This window comes from Rhineura floridana, chromosome 3 (assembly GCF_030035675.1).
Source record: "Rhineura floridana isolate rRhiFlo1 chromosome 3, rRhiFlo1.hap2, whole genome shotgun sequence".
Lineage (NCBI taxonomy): Eukaryota > Metazoa > Chordata > Lepidosauria > Squamata > Rhineuridae > Rhineura > Rhineura floridana.
The window spans coordinates 27,108,832-27,125,752 of record NC_084482.1 but is presented as its reverse complement, the minus strand read 5'-3'; the positions used below and the strand labels follow the sequence as shown (position 1 = coordinate 27,125,752).

At 43.1% G+C, this 16,921-nt stretch overlaps 1 protein-coding gene across 1 annotated transcript in view; it reads left to right on the top strand.

Moving 5' to 3' along the window:
• The first annotated feature begins 220 nt into the window (after nucleotides 1-220).
• ZNF385A (zinc finger protein 385A) overlaps nucleotides 221-16,921 on the top strand; it is a 193,634-nt gene continuing 176,933 nt past the window's right edge. The window contains exon 1 of the mRNA XM_061615133.1: nucleotides 221-308. The gene's annotated coding sequence lies outside the window, so the exon portion shown is untranslated. The remainder of the gene's footprint in view (nucleotides 309-16,921) is intronic.

Sequence of the window (16,921 nt, the reverse complement as noted above, 5' to 3'; positions counted from 1 at the left end):
TCTCTGGGTCTCTGGGTAAATCACCTTAATTTCTGGACACTCTGCTTTCATTTTTTTTAAAACTTAAGTTTCTAGGTGGTCTGGTTCATAAGATATACACCAAAATGTTAGCTCCCACCCCCACAACGTCTGCTAAATGAGCTCGTAGCTAGCTTCTCTAACCCCACCCTTTCAGGTTTATAGCCAATACTTGAAGTCAGGGGTGTGATTGACAAGGGATTTGTTGACCTCCAGGCAGTAGCAAGACCTCATTGCAAATCAAGAAAACCTTTGTTTTTTCCTGCTTATTTGAAAATCTTATAAACTGAGTAAGTAAATAGTTTTCAGTCTTTTTCTCTCTTGTGTGCAGGAGTCAAACAAGGTTAAATTTTCCTGGGCTGTTGAAGAGGGCAGCATTTTGAAAACCTTCCCAATATGAAGCTTTAATCAAATACTTGCTTTTATGGGAGTAAAGCTGCAATGCTAATCCCACATACCCAGAATACACTCCATTGAATTCAGTAGGACTTACTTTTGAGTAGACATGGTTAGGATTGTGCTATAAATTAATGGGACTTTTGAGTGAACAAAGCAAAGAATTGTGTTTGTGTTGCAAATCTTTCCTCCTCCAATCCGATTTTTAAAGCAATTAGGCAGGGCTTACTTAGGTATCACTACTTTTATTATGTAGGAAACTAATACTGATTTTATTTTATTTTTTAAAAATCCTGCAATGACCAACTGGTTTTGATAATAAACTACTGACTGGCTGCCAAGATTTTTTTTAGTTTTGGTTTTTGGTTAGCAATCCTGACTGGTTATGGGATGCTGAGTTTTCTGCCTTACTCATAGGAATCTTGTTGTGGTTGGTATGGTATTGCATTTAAGAAATCAATACTGTCTTTTCTTTTTCTATTTGCTTGTCATTTACCTTTAACCTCACTCCCTTACATCCATAGAAGCAATAACAGTGGTTCCATGTGCTCAGCTGAATCCCCTTAAACCCACTGATGATGCACCTTGTTGTCTGCATGATGGTTTGTTTCTTGCCCAGTAGTGGTAAATAGGGTTGCCAGGTTCATGGCCTGAGACTGATCCTGTGTCTTTAGGAGAAGAGAAAGACAGCCAAGTGCAGGCGTTCTTGCAACCCTGTAGTGAGAAAAACCACAAGGTGGAATTCTCCCTTCCCCCTGCACAACTTTTAAAGATACAGAAGATCTCTGGGAGGCCGGGCCTGGCAACCAAGAGGTCTTTTGTATCTTTACAAGTCGTGCAGGTGGAAGGGAGAATTCCACCTTGTGGTTTTTCTTGTTACAGGGTTGCAAGAACACCTGCACTTGGCTGTCTTTCTCTTCTCCTAAAGATACAGGATCAGTCTCAGGCCAGGAACCTGGCAACCCTACTCCTGACAGGTATATATGCACCTGCGGGGGGGGGGAGGTTAGGGTTGTTAACATAGAGATTAGAAGGAAAGGAAATATAAAAAATACCATCTGACAATTCAGTTAAAGCTTAAATGTCTTGAAAATAAGCAGAGGGACCCTTTTCAACAACAGTAACTGGTGATAACACAAGTGTCTTAGCATTGCTGAGTAAATCAACATCTGCAGATGTTCAGGAAATCATAGTCTCTGTTCAGATCCAAATGAATAAAATAGAACTTTCGGATAAATTGTAATCTAGTTTCCTTCTGGAGTTTCCTTCTGCAGTTCCTTTGCTCAAGGATGGCCTCCTTAAGATCAGTAACAGAGTGTCCTGATAGGTAGAAATGTTCCTGTACTGGTCTGTAATTGTTGCCATTTCTGATGTCAGATCTGTGCCCGTTTATTCTTTTTTGCAGAGACTGGTGGAACGTAATATGCAAACAGTGATCTAGGTTTCCCGTGTCCAAAACAAACATGCTAGCCGCTGTGCTGTACTGTCGCTAGAAGAAAGGTGCTGCCTGGGGCTTAATCTCCATGGAGGCCATAGCTGCTGGCTCTGAGGCCCAGGTGTTAGGAGAGTATGTGTTGCAGTTACTGAGTTGTGAGAGGAGTACACATGGTATGTTTTCACATGTTTGTGATTTTTAAGACCAAGCACTTGTATTTTAAAAGACACCTCAGTAGTCCTCACAACATCCCTGTAAATTACACCAGTATCATAATCCCTGTATTACAGATGGGGATGGTAGAAGTAGTATTCAATTTACGGCGGGAAAGGTAGGGGGGCCCTTAATGAAATACAGTACCCCCACCTACTGGCTCTTTCACTAATTTAACCAAATCATAGCTCTCCCTGCAGCCTAAAAAGACTAGCTAAAGGCACCAGGCTACCTCCAGCCTCCTTGTAATTTGAGTATAAGGGAAGAGGCTTTGAAGCTGAGAGGTGATGGCTTGCTTCGGGCAGGGCAATTCAGTTAAAGCTTAAATGTCTTGAAAATAAGCATTTTCAGTAACACTAACTGGCAATAACACGAGAAGATTTGGCTCTCCAGATTTTGCTGGACTACTACTTCCATCATCGGTAGCCAGCTCATTTCTGGGCCTAGTTCAAAGACCTCACACATTATAGTGTTTAAAATTCTACACCTTACGGCCTCCTTCCTTCCAGACCCTCTTGGGTGTTAAGATCAACAGAGTAGTACCTCTTGGTAGTTGGACAGCATTCAGAAGCTTGGAGCATGGTGACCTAGGAGAGGGCATTCTTTGTGGCATCTCCTAAGTTTTGGAATTTTCTCCCCACAAAGGTGTGTGGCACCTCCACTGTGTGGTTTTTCTCATATCCTGAAGACGCATGTCTTTAGCCTGACCTTTGACACCTGCGATATATTTGTATGTCTTCCTATATCTATATTTTTCTTAGGCTGCCATCATGCAGCGTGATGACAGCCTTTCATGGCGGCAGGTAGGACAGGCATGGCAGATGAGTGAGTGAGGTGTGGCAGGTGAGCAAGGGAGGAAGGGGGCAGAGGGCATGAGATGAGTGAGCAAGGGGGTGGGGTGAGTGAGCAGGGTGAGAATGAGGTGGGCAGGAGAGCAAGGAGGGTGGGAGGTGAGCAAGTGAGTGGAGGCATGGGGTGAGCCAGAGGGCATGGGGCGGGCATGGGGCGGGCATGGGGCGGGCATGGGGCGGGCATGGGGCGGGCATGGGGCGGGCATGGGGCGGGCATGGGGCGGGCATGGGGCGGGCATGGGGCGGGCATGGGGCGGGCATGGGGCAAGAGAGGGAGGTGGGCATGAGGGAGTTGAGCAAGGGGGTAGGGTGAATGAATGAATGAGGGGTGGGGGAAAGCAAGGGAAGGGGGCAAGCGGGGCAGATGTGAGGCAGGTGAGTGAGTGAGTGAGGGGGCAGCAGTGGTACAGGGCCATGGGGGGCAGGAGTCATGGCTATGGATGGGAAGATCTGTCAGTTTTGGTTCGCTCAGTCTCTCACTTTTCCAGTCTTAAATTCAGTTCTCCACATTTTTGTGCAATTTGCAAATTCTTTTTTTTAAATCCTCATGAAAATTTCCCAGCATTTTAGTGTGAATTTCTTCTATTTTCTACACATTTCTACACATTTTGTAGGGAGTTTTGACTAATATACACATTTTTGCAAGCAATTTCTCATCATATAATGTATTTTGTATGTTATTTTCAATTGTATATTTCAGTTTCCCCTAATGTAGGCATTTATGTAAACATTGGTTGGTTGGCAAACTGCATTGCAGAATTCGAATAAATGCAAATTTTGAAGGATGGCTGTGTTTCGGTTCTCAGATTGTTCCGGAAAGTGCAAATTTGATAGATTTGGCTTGAAATGCGAACGGAGTTGAATTTCTCCCCCATCCCTAGCTGTGGCAGGTGAGCGAGTGAGGTGGTGGAGGCTGAGCAGTGACCATTGGCCACAATGGCTGGGGCTGATGATGGGAGGTGTATTCAGCAACATCTGGAGGACTACATAGGTTGGCTACCCTTGCCGTACATCCAGGGAAGGATGGTGAACCTGTAGCCCTTCAGACGTTGTTGAGACTCCCACTCCCATCATCAGTACCAGCCATTATGGCCAATGGTCAGAGATTATAGGAGCTGTCGTTCAGCGATATCTGAAGGGCCACACAGGTTAGCTCCCCCCCCAGCTTTACAGGTTTAACCACCTGCTTCTCTTTCTTTGATGGGCTGAAATATATGCCTGGAGTAGGAATCCTGTGGTGGTGGTACTCTAGATGTGGATGCAGGCTTCCCACTTGGCCTTCTGTTTCTGTTAGAAAGAAAGCCCACATGGGCAGACCAGAAGACGCCCTTGGGACAAGCAATATCAGAAGGTGTGAGAGGAGGGGGAGGGAGGCAAAGTCTCATCAAATTTCCCTGATCCTGTGGAAACCTAAGGCTCGCCCTATTGGCAATACGGAGGGTGTGTGTGCGCCCTGTGCCTGAGCCACACAGCTGGCGGCATGGCTAGGTTGGGATCCGGCTCTCAGGTTTCCCCCTCTCATCATTACATCCATTAAAGTCCCGTTCAGCAGGCACACAAAAGGACAGAACAGCAAATTAGCAGCAAGCTATTGAGCATGACACGGCCCGACCTGCATTATTAATGTCACTGGAGAATGGGTAATGTGAGCCTCCCCACAAGGTCGGAACCAAAGCCTGCTTGGTGGTGGTTGGGTGGGTGACTCCCCCTCCCACCACCTGCTGGCTGATCCAGCATCTCAGGGCAAGTTGGTGGAAAGTGGGTCTACCCTGCGAAATGGGTTTGGATACCTCGGAATGATCCCATCTTCACTGCAGCAGGCATAGTGGTCAGGGCAAAATGTAGTGACACTTTTTTGGAAATGAGAAAGTGTGCTCTTCGCCCCAGTCTTAGATTTCCCTGCTCCAAGACTCCTCTTTGCCCATCTGGTATTTAATTCAAGCCCTGTCCTGCACACCAACTTTCATCCTTGATATGGGAAACAGATTGTGATTTTAAGCGTGTGCAAAAGGCCGGGGAGAGAATATGGCTTCTAGGTTGATATGAGCCCTGGTACTTCTTCTTTAAGAGATGAACCACAATATATGTCAATGTGCGTCCAGCTGCATTTGTTGAGTCCCTTTATGGCCTCTTTCAGAGCCCTCCCTACTGCTGCAGCCCCTGTTTTTTGGGGGGAGAGGGCTCTTGTTTGTTTTTTCCCCTCCATACATCTCCAGCAGTGAACAAACTAATACATACCAGCAGGGTCAGTTTCACTACAGATGTGCTACTAGCCTATATAATCTACAATATGCTCCCAGTTTAGTTGAGCATTGCATCCAACAAGCAACCAAGTCATGCAATCTGAAGCATAGGCCAGTTAGTGTTGTGTTGGCGCCTACTTAGCGAAAGTTGTATAGCTAGCCCCAGGTCATCCCACGTCAAATTGCCCTGCCCACCAACAGGGCTCATTTTAATAGCATATAACCCATTTTCTTTTTTTATGTATCACATAGAACAGAATCCTAGATTTGGAAGGAGGATTAAAACTCATTTAGTCCAGCCCCCTGCTGCTGTAAGAAATCAGCTGCTACAACATCCCTGCTAGGTAGCCATCTACATTATGCTTTAACCATGTAACAAAGGAGAATCTACACCTTTCCACTGTAGAATAGCTTCCTCCTCCTAATGTTTAGTCAAAGTCCCCTTTCTTATAAATGGAACCCATGGATTTGGGGCCTACCTTATGGGAGCAACAGAAAACAAATTTGCCCCATTGTATATGTGGCTGCCCTTCAGATATGTGAAAGGAGCTAATGCCTCTTCCTTAGGCAAAACATACACATACTGGCTGTGGTGCAGCAAATCAGGGGCCAAGTCTGTCCTGGATAGTGAGCTATATACTGTATAATCCAGGCGTAGGCTGCATTCAGCTGTGCATTATATTTCCTGATTGTAATGCTAGTACTTCTGTCCCAATTTCTAAAGTTCCTTTTGCACTGCAGTACTCCTTATGCTATGGAACTGTTGTTCCCCCCCCCTCAATATACCACTGTGTTGTGCTGAATTTCATTAATACCAATGGGGGTGGTGTGACACAACAATGGATGTCATTGGACATGTTGCCACCCCCCACCCTTTGTGTGCATGCACCCTTCTTTATGAGAGAATGCCAACACAAATATTGTTACTTGAGTGACAGTGGTGTGATCCCAAGAAAACCCCAGGGGACATAAAACACCAAATTCCTACAATTTTCCAGGTTAACAGGGTTGCCAAAGGATTTTTTTTCTGGAAGCAATTAACACGGAAATGAGTGCTAAACTTCCAGTTGATTTTCAGAAGTGGCTTTTACTTCATGTGAAAGATCACATAAAACGTGAAAATTAACAGGTAAGGAAACATTGGGGAAATGGAATAAAGTGCTGTCTGAATGCAACCTTTAGTAAAGCGCTGGTTTCCTTGCTTTTTGTTTCTGTGCTTGTTCTGACCATTTACCTCAGCAGTTCGTCTGATTTTTAAGAATTTTGTTCAAGGGAGTACAATGTCCCTGCATTTACCGACTGATAGATATAGATATATCCCAAGGCAATAAACACTAAAATTATGTAAGCCAATACAATAAGATAACATCATAAGCTAACCAAAAATCTTTAAGAAGAGAGAGCATAGGAACAAGTCCACTTGCAACTCAAACATTTGCTTAAAGAGGAAAGTTCCTCACCACCTCCTGCTTTATGGCTTGAAGCAAGAGACAGGCTCAGGCAGGTCTCAGCTGAAAGAGAATTCCAGAGAATAGGAAATTAGCTCAACAGACGAAGCTGCAACCCACATCTGACATCTGAGAGAGAGAGAGAGAGAGAGAGAGAGAGAGAGAGAGAGAGAGAGAGAGAGAGAGTGTTCGTTCGTATAGGTGAAGCTGTTCCCAAAGACCACAGGCTGCATAGGGTTTTTATTTATTTATTTATTGCATTTGTATACCGCCCCATAGCCGAAGCTCTCTGGGCAGCTTTTAGGTGATAATAGCCAGAACCTTGAATTGTGTGGCCCAGAAGATCATAAGAAGTTGGTGCAAATACATGAGAATTGGTGTCCACATTCACCCTAATCTTCTCTCATCAGGAGAGGAGACGCTGCATTTTGCACTAAATGAAAGAGTTGGTGTGGTGTAATGCATAAGGTCTCGGACTGTTTCTCAGCCTAACCCAACAAAACCCCTTAGCCATCCTAGGTATGAGTAGACTCCAAGAACTTGTTTTCAGTTCCAGGTCCCAGCCTTGAATAATGTGAAATGAGTGTAACTGAGCATGTGCAGATAAAATTTGTAGCATGAAGTAAATAGAATGACCAAAGTTTGTTTTGCCCTGCCTTAGTGCCTTTAGCTGGTAAAGCTTTTCCACATACGGAAATAAAGGGGGCTTTCAGGCTGTTGCTATTTTCTGTTGGGATTCAATCACATACCACCAAATTAAGGTTGAGCAATTATAGTTAATAGGGAGCCTCTCCACAACAAACCTGCTTCCCCAAAAGATCAGTTTTTGTGATAAGGAAAGTGAGGGGGAAACGCACTGGAAAGTCTGGGATAACACTTGCTTTGATGCAGCATAGTCTAACCTCCCTGCAACTAAAACAGGATGAATGCACAATAAACAAATTGTGTAGGAATGCCCAAAATGATGGGGGAAGTCTCACTAGCTTAATGCTTGCACTGTGAACATCTGCATTCTTCCTCAGGATAAATTTTATACTATTGATACAATAGCTGAACTTGGAGGGAGTAGACTTTTCCATGATCAGCTGTTTGTGCAAAGGTGTGGCATCCATGCCAGATATGTCTTTGGTCCAAAGGTAGGCTGGTCCTGAGTGGAACCCAATGCTCTCCTTCCTGTCACATGGTCCTGACGTAGTGATGGCTGAATATGGACATTTCGGTTTCTCGTTTTTCTAATCTGTAGGTCAGTTCTATACATTTCTATATTTCCACATCATTTTTTTAAAAAGGCTTTATGAAAATTAATCAGCATTTTAGTGTGAATTTCCCTAATATACACATTTTGTATGCAATTTTCCTTAATGTACACATTTTTGCAGTGCGATTTTCCCAAGTACAATTAATTTAAATTATTGACATTTATTTATTTATTACATTTATATACTGCCCCATAGCCGAAGCTCTCTGGGCGGTTTACAGCATTAAAATGTTGTGTTTTAATTTCACTAATATATGCATTCGAATGCACACTTTAGTATATGCATTTTTGTACCCACTGCAAAATTCGGAGAAGTGTGAATTTTGAAGGATGATTGCATTTCAGTTTGCATATTGTTTTGGAAAATACAGATTTAGTCAGTTTGCCTTTGCGAAATTTCTCCCCCATTACTACCCTGACTTGGGTCTTATGTGAGCATATTACTGAGCAACCTCACAAATACCCATGAAGGGGTGAAGAAGGATCTCTTTCCTCATATGCAGCCCCAACATCCGGATTCAGGGATCACTCAGATGAGAAGCACATAGAGATCAACTCCAGAAGAGAGGTTGCAAATGCCATGCTGAAGTATGGAGCAAATGGCAATTGGTGCCTTTCATCTTGGGAAGTTTTTCCCCTCTCAGGCCAAAGTTAGAAACTAAAACCCCATTCAGGTGACTGTAATCCAAGCTCCTGCCGCCAATGGGATGTGAGGCTTGGAGGACACCTCAAAGTCACAAGCTGCATCAGGAACAGAGAAAAGAGCGAAACATCTCAGTGTAAGATCTTTAAAAACCAAGGGATGGAGCAGAAAAACTTGGGGGACCATGAATACAGCATCCAACATAACCTTCATGAGCACTAGCCACCTGTAGGCCCCAAAGTGCTCCCACTATGCAACCAGCAGAAAGAGAACTGGTTCTAGGAAGGTTCATGGGAGCACTGAGCTGTATGTATTTTTGTTTGAGCCAAGACAACATAAGAATGCTGTACTGAGCCACACCTCTAAAAACCTGAACTCTGTGCTAAAGAAATCCAACTTCAGGATGCTACACAAATTAAACTATTTTGCATATATTTGCCTTTGGGGCATAATGTATTCTCCTCATTACATGATGTATTCTACTGCTAGGCATGGGGGAAGCCAAAATGATGTGCAGAACACTACCAGCAGTTCTGCCCATTTAGCCTCTGAGAATCCATCAGGCACCTCTCGCTCACCTGTTTGCAAATTGCTGTCTACGGACTTGTGGACAAGAAACTTAAAACAGAAAAAAATGAGAATCTCAAAATAAGATTGTTGATGTCTGATACCAAATTCCCACTCCATGATGGCTGTGCTCTGCCACCCTAGTCAGAGGCAGCATGCTTCTGAAAACCAGTTGCCGGCAGCCTCAGGAGGGGAGAGTGTTCTTGTACTCTGGTCCTGCTTGCAGGCTTCCCCCAGGCATCTGGTTGGCCACTGTGAGAACAGGATGCTGGACTAGATGGGCCACTGGCCTGACCCAGCAGGCTCTTCTTATGTTCTTATGTATAGTGCAGTAGTGGATGGGGGCGGGGGGGAGAATACAGACACATTGTATCCATATAGTAGGAGCTGTGAGTAGTAGATCAGTTGTGCTGGAATGGAGCGCAATGGGCATACAAACCCACTGCCCCCTGTGCCAAACCATTTCCTACCCCCGTGCTGCTTCCATGCCAACTCAGGAATGCAAAGTGTTATCATATAAACGAAATGCAAAGAGGAAGGACTTTTCCTGAGGGCACCAAAGAGCCAGCAGTAGAGTCATGGAGACCAGACACATTCCTCAGGATCTGTGCCAGACTGCCTAAGAGTCCCTCTTGTCTTCTGCCCTTTGCACAATGATGTCCGATTGTCCATACAGGCACTTTAATGACATTGCTTAAAATGAACCAGGCCATCATGCCATGCTGAGGTCCATTTACCTTCAGGGCCAAGCCTTGGACCTGCCCTCTCCCATTCATTGCAATTTTTTTCTATAAAGTTTTTTATTGGAAAACTTTCTCGTGTATTGGAAAACTGTACTGGAAAACTTCAAAAGCACTATACTGCAGAACACTTATGACAAAATGATTCCTGTATCTTCCTTCTTCTCCCCCTGTCCTGGGCTTGCATCAATCCAGTCTCTGAGTTCCAACCGAGGCTTACGTATTTGTGTACATTTTGTTGCTCTCTAGTTGATTGTCAGCACCACACCCTGTTTTCCAAGGCTTTTCTCTTCTCTGGAATGGCTCCCTTGGGAATGTCTTGCCAGATATCTCAGACTCTTGTGGTCCAGATCTTTCCTTTTGCCTTTGATCTGCGTGACTTCTTTGGACCTGTGACAAAGGTGAACATCAGTAGCCAAGTTGCATGCCTTCATTTTGCCTTTATCACACTTGGGAAAGCTTCACTTCTCCCTTCACAGCAGAGAGAGAGTCTTGCGCTGACAAAGTATGAGAGGTAATTGTCAAAGGACTGTTTCCCAATATATGATATAGTCCAACTCACTTCAGGGCTCTTCCTAGTGAAGGTACCGATACACTCGACGTTTCCTTAGCATTAGCAATACTTCAGCATCAGAATGATGCTCTTAAATAATTCAGCAGGTTGAACTGATCTGCAGTTGTCACTAAATTGTTCAGAGGGGAGGGGGTAGGAGAGCCCAAGACATCTCTGCTGCTGCAAGGGAGTGTATTTTTAAAGCATGATACTCTGTTGCTGCAAAAATGTGATCCTCTGTCCCTCTTCAGTCACTGAGGGCTCATCCACACTGGAGTTTAATGTGGATTTGAAGCTGCTTGGTGTCTTTTTTGTGGTGTTCACATGATATTCTTGTCATTTAAGTGCCAGCCTGCACTTTCCCCCCTGCTAAATTTGGATTTTCCTGATCAGTAAATAGTCCAGTAAGGGGGTAAAATCCAAAATAAAATTACATGTTACTGACTGTGTGGGCATACAGTGATGTTTTGCTGGGTGTCATCTATTGGCCACAGCCTCTACTTCCATTTTGTTTCCATCAGCCCAAAGGGCTGGTTGTTGCTGAAAGCACTTCACAATATTTTAATCTTTAGAACAGCACCTTTGTTCAGAACTGATCCTGCACAAAACAGCTGTATTAAAAATAAAAATAGCCCTTGCAGGTACAAGAGGTGAAAAAAAAGGGAGTGTCCAGCAGCTTTTCATGGAAGTGATTCCAAATTGCTGCCTGCCTCCGTGAGGATGAAGTGGGGGGTGGCAAGCTAAGGCTTCAGACTTCTGGTCCTCAAAGTGGACTTCCTGTTGCCACGCTTAACATCCCACATTTATTTTATTAGTTTAGATTCTCCTTGTCCTGTTACACAGTGCAAAGTCTGAATGAGTGATGTCAATGAGATTAAACGGGAAACCTATTAACGTAACCATCATCCAAGTCTATGCTCCAATGGCAAACACAGAAGAAGAGGAATTGGAGAGATTTTATGCAGAAGTACAGGAAGAAATTGCTCACACACCAAAACAAGATGTGCTGATAATCACGGGGGACTGGAATGCAAAAATAGGCAACAGAGAAGAACTAGCAATTGTGGGAAAATGGGGCTTAGGAGACAGAAATAAAGCAGGAGAAAGAATTATTGAATTCTGTGAAGCCAATAATTTGTTTCTTGCAAACACATTTTTTGAGCAACTGAAAAGACGACTGTACACATGGACATCATCAAAAATGGTCAGTATAGGAATCAAATGATTTTATAATTGGTAGCAGAAGATGGAGAAAATCCATACTTTCTACAAAAACAAGACCAGGAGCAGGCTGTGGTATAGATCATGAACTGGTAATATCGAAAATCAGAGTAAAGCTAAAGAAGAACAAAACAATCATAATGCCAAAATACAATTTAAATTAACATGCCAGAAGAATATAAAGATGAAATAAGGAACAGATTTGAGGCTTGAAACTTAGTTGACAGAGATTCAGAAGAACCATGGATTGAAGTCAGACACATTATCAGAAGAATGCAAAAATACAATACCTCTAGTTAAAAAGAGAGAAAGACCTCAGTGGATGGCTGAAGAAACTCTTAAAATTGTTAAAGAGAAGGAAAGCAAAAGCAAAAGGAGACAGAAACACGGTTAAAACCCTAAATGCAACAATACAGCGACTAGCATGTAGGGACAAAGAGAACTAACAATAATTCACTAATAGGCAAAAAAAACCTTGCAGTTTAAGAACGTACCTATAGCCCACAGAAATTTCTAACAAACTTTAAAAAGCAGGGAAATTGGGCAACTATAGTGAATGCACCAGGAGAACAGGAGACGTGACCTCCTCTCTGTACTGCCCTACAAATTTGTCAAAATGCAAACACAATTTGGGTTGATCTTTCACAGTCCAATCCACTTGCTGTGTAGCTTGGAAGAATTTGGTAACATGTGCCTATATGCAGAACATATCATACAAAAAGCAGGATTGGACCAAGATGAAGGAGGTGTAAAAGTTGGAGGAAGAAATAGTAATAATTTAAGATATGCAGACAATACCATACTAGTAGCAGAAACCAGTAACAATTAGAAACGAATGCTGATGAAAGTTAAAGAGGAAAGCACAAAGCAGGACTACAGCTGAACATCTAGAAGACTAAAGTAATGACAACAGAAGATTTATGTAACTTTAAAGTTGACAACGAGGACATTGAACTTGTCAAGGATTATCAATACCTTGCCACAGTCATTAACCAAAATGGAGACAGTAGTAAAGAAATCAGAAGAAGGCTAGGACTGGGGAGGGCAACTATGAGAGAACTAGAAAAGGTCCTCAAATGCAAAGATGTATCACTGAAACTAAAGTCAGAATCATTCAGACCATGGTATTCCCAATGTATGGATGTGAAAGTTGGACAGTGAAAGAAGTGGATAAGAGAAAAATCAACTCATTTGAAATGTGGTGTTGGAGGAGAGCTTTGTGCATACCATGGACTGCATGCGAAAAAGACAAATAATTGCGTGTTAGAACAAATTAAACCAGAACTATCACGAAAAGCTAAAATGATGAAACCGAGGTTATCATACTTTGGACACATCATGAGAAGACCTGATTCACTAGAAAAGACCATAATGCTGGGAAAAACAGCAGGGAGTAGAAAAAGAGGAAGGTGAAACAAGAGATGGATTGATTCCATAAAGGAAGCCACAGACCTGAACTTACAAGATCTGAACAGGGTGGTTCATGACAGATGCTCTTAGAGGTCACTGATTCATAGGGTCGCCATAAGTCATAATCAACTTGAAGGCGCATAACAACAACAATGGGCAGAATACCCTCAGTTGTTCCCCCCAACCTGGGAGAAGCAGGACATACAAACTGAGAATTCTCTGAGGCAGCATCTGATCTTCTTGGGATACTCTGTGTACAATGGAAATGGTAGCCCTGTTAAGATGGTGGATCCTCTGACAGATACCCAACCTGGCCACTTTCTGGCACTGGCCCTGCTATCACAAAATACTCAAAAGCACAAGTAGCAATTCAACATACATAAAATTAACTCTTCTATGAAAAAATGCAATGAAACACAACTCAATTAGCCCGTCCCCCTCTGGTTTCACAAGGGCTACCTGGCTGCACTCCGCAATAAAAGTGGAGTATGGAGGGGGGCGTTGCACAGATTTCACGCAGAGGTTGCTGTATAACTGGAGTTCTGAATGTGGTGCCTGTGGGCACCACAGCACTTTCTCACACCCCTCTTGGCACCTGCTAATAAGGCTCCTGTCCCTCCAAATTTATTATTTTTAATTGAATTTCATTTATTTGGGGGGGGTGCCTGTTTTTTGGTGATGCATTTTATTTGGTTTGGAATATGTATGTAGATGTTTTGGCTGTTTGGGGGGGGATTCTGAGCATCACTATTTGCTCTTCTGTGAAATGGGTATTTTGTGGTTTCAACAATATTTTCCTAAGATTTCCAAATGTCCTCCTGGGCACAAGCTACTTTGAGACCCCTGCCACATGCTGACCCTACTGTGCAATGTGTATTTAACCTGCTCTTCCTCCAAGGACTATGATTCCTCCTCCTCCTTCCCACAATGTTATCACTCATAGAGTCCTGCGAGATAGGCTAGGCAGAGAGAGAATAAGAGCCTCATAGTCACCCAGGGGGCTTCATAGCTAAGTGGGGATTTAAACCTTCATCTATCATTGTCACCCCAGGCATAGTCTATTCTTCAATCTAACCAACTTGATCACCCTGGCTTGCTACAGAAGAGAGCCAGAGCAAAACTACGTTCAATTATTTTCAGAATTCCCCATATGACAGATGACATCCTACCCCTTCTTTAAAACAGTGAAATAGTTGTGAAGTTTCCAATTGCAGAAAAAATACAGCTTTGGTTCTGTAGCCTTAGCTATTAATTAAGAGTAATGAGCATATGAGCAGTTTGGTCAATTTCAGTGGCTCAACAGAATCAAGCCTTTTGGGATAAGTACAGCTCAGGCATAGGTGAGATTGGGGAGGGGGGATATTTGTAGAAGAAAAAGTTTAGCCTGTGGGTCAAGATAGAATGTGCCCACCAACTGGTAATGGGGGAGAAATTTGATTCAGTTGGCATTTAAAGCCAAGTTTATCAAATTTGCACTTTCTGAAAGAACATGAGAACCCAAACCCAGCCATCCTTTGAAATTCTCACTTATCCAGTTTTGCAATGCAGTTCTCCAACCAATGTTTGCAAAAATGCATATTTTAAGGGAAAGTGTGCACAAAATGAATATATTGGTGAAAATAACCAATTTTATGCATTTTATTAGGAGAAATTGCTTACAAAAATGTGTATATTAGGAGAAATTCACACTACAATGCTGAAGAATTTTCATGAGGATTATTATTACTATTATTATTTTGCAAATTCTTTCAGAAATGTGGAGAACTGATTTTGAGGCTGTGATCACATGAGTCGCTTACAACAAAGCGTTTCCATTGGCCACACCTGGAGGGAGAACGGGTTGATCTGCCAAACAGTTGGAAAATCTCTTTTTTATTTTTAAATAAAATTAAATAAAATTAAAAAATGCACTCAAGCTGCTCCCACCAGGTTTTATAGTAAAAACGGCTGGGGTTTGACTAGAGTCATGTGCCCCCTTTTTCAGAAGAGAGAGGTGCAAATGGACTGGAAACAGCAGAACAGTGAGTGTGTTTCTACCCCAAGACTGGAAAAAGTAGAAACCAAGAGAATCCAAATAGACAGATCCTTCCATCCCTACCACCAACTAAGTTTTCATTGTGGGGATCTAATGTCCATGACACTGACCTTGGATTTCTAGAGCAGTGTGCCCTAAACATATCAGAGTGTGGGATTCATGCCCTGCTTATCTGCAAAGCACACAGGATGGCCTTGGGCAAACAAATATTTCTCTCTCTCTCTCTCTCTCCCCTACCCCACAGGATTGTTGTGAGGATTAAAAAAAAGTTAACTCTTTGTATGCCATTGTTAATTCTTAGTTCCCCCTCCCCCAATCTGTGTTGGAATTGTGATAACTGCTGCTTTTAGTTTGCTATCATTTATTATTTTATTATCTGTCGTGTGTGTGTGTGTGTGTGTATGTATGTGATGACAACACATACACAGAGATGGGATGATGTGTGTGTGTGAGAGAGATACTCTGACTGTTTTCACTGGGAAATATATGGGAAGTCATAGAGAACAAAATAGTCCCCAACTTAAAAATACCCCTTGACTTTCTTCTCCACTTGGTTGGCCACTGTGAGAACAGGATGCTGGACTGGATGGGCCACTGGCCTGATCCCGCAGGCTCTTCTTATGTTCTCATGTCCACATCATGTGGCAAAGACAGATGAGACTGTAGCACCATCACTGGATAGGGGAGCCCTTCAGGCAACCTGCTTATGAAGCATTCATTCTGATTTGCATGCACAAAGCCTATGCGGAGGTTAGACTATATCCGGTCTTAATTGGAGGTTCATTCTGATTTGTTTGCAGGGAGGTTATATGTCAATGAGCAATCATCCTGCATTCATCTTGCATTCATCCTAATTTGCTTGTGGGGGTTTTATGTTTTCCTGTTGATAATATGTTCCTTCCACTCTTTCGCATGAATTTCCCTATTACTTTCCAAACTGTATAAAGTCCAGGGTTGTTTTTTTTAAAGTAGATTTGTTGCACTAGGCCGCTTTAAATGCACAGACCTAAATTTCCAGTATGCGCTTGAATCACTCCTGCAAAACCCTATGTCTGGAGGTGCCCTGTGGTTCCTTCAGTTTGTCTCCTGTCCTGGCCAACAGGTAACCAGAGAAACACCCAAGGCTTGATGAGTAAGAGCAAGCAGAGCGGGGAGGGGAAGCATTCAGGATCGATACCTTCTTCTATTTACCCTGCTCCCATGCAGCCTTTACCAGATGTAGAAAAATTAATCTGGGGAAGCTTTTCCTGGCATAGAAATACAGTCATGGTTATAAGGCCAGTAGTAAAGATGGCAGCCATCTCTTAGCGGCTCTCCTTTGAGGTCTTTCCTTTATTGAACTGTATTTCCGAGAACTGATAGTTGTGCGTTGGTTTTCTTTTCTTTATTTCATTGTATTACTTCCACCGTGCCATCAGTGTACATGGCACCTCCTGGAGTATGTTTTTCATAGGCGAAAACAGACTGGTCTCCTCCCTCAAGGAGCTTACAGTCTAAAGTAGCCAATGTGGAGAACAACAGGGAGAGGGACAAAGGCAGGAGGAGATAAACGCAACTCTCTGCTTGCTGTGTTTTACTATCCCACAGGAAAATTTGAACAGCTTTCTGTTTGCGCTGAGCTATGGTTTTGATTTGTAGTGAAGTTGTGTCTGTCTGCTTGCTTCACCATGTCCCCAGCTTCCTATTCTGTGCAAGATGCGCTGAGTAAACTTGCTCCCTCAGCTCATTGTGCGATTAGCTTTGCATTCATCATTTGCCAAAATCAGCAGAATCAGTCGTGTTCGTAGGCTGAATATGGAGTGGGAAGTAGTGAGCAAAGAGTCCTGAAATTGATGTCCTAAAAATGACCTGCTGGCAAGCCCTAATGCTGTGTAGACATCACTCACTTCC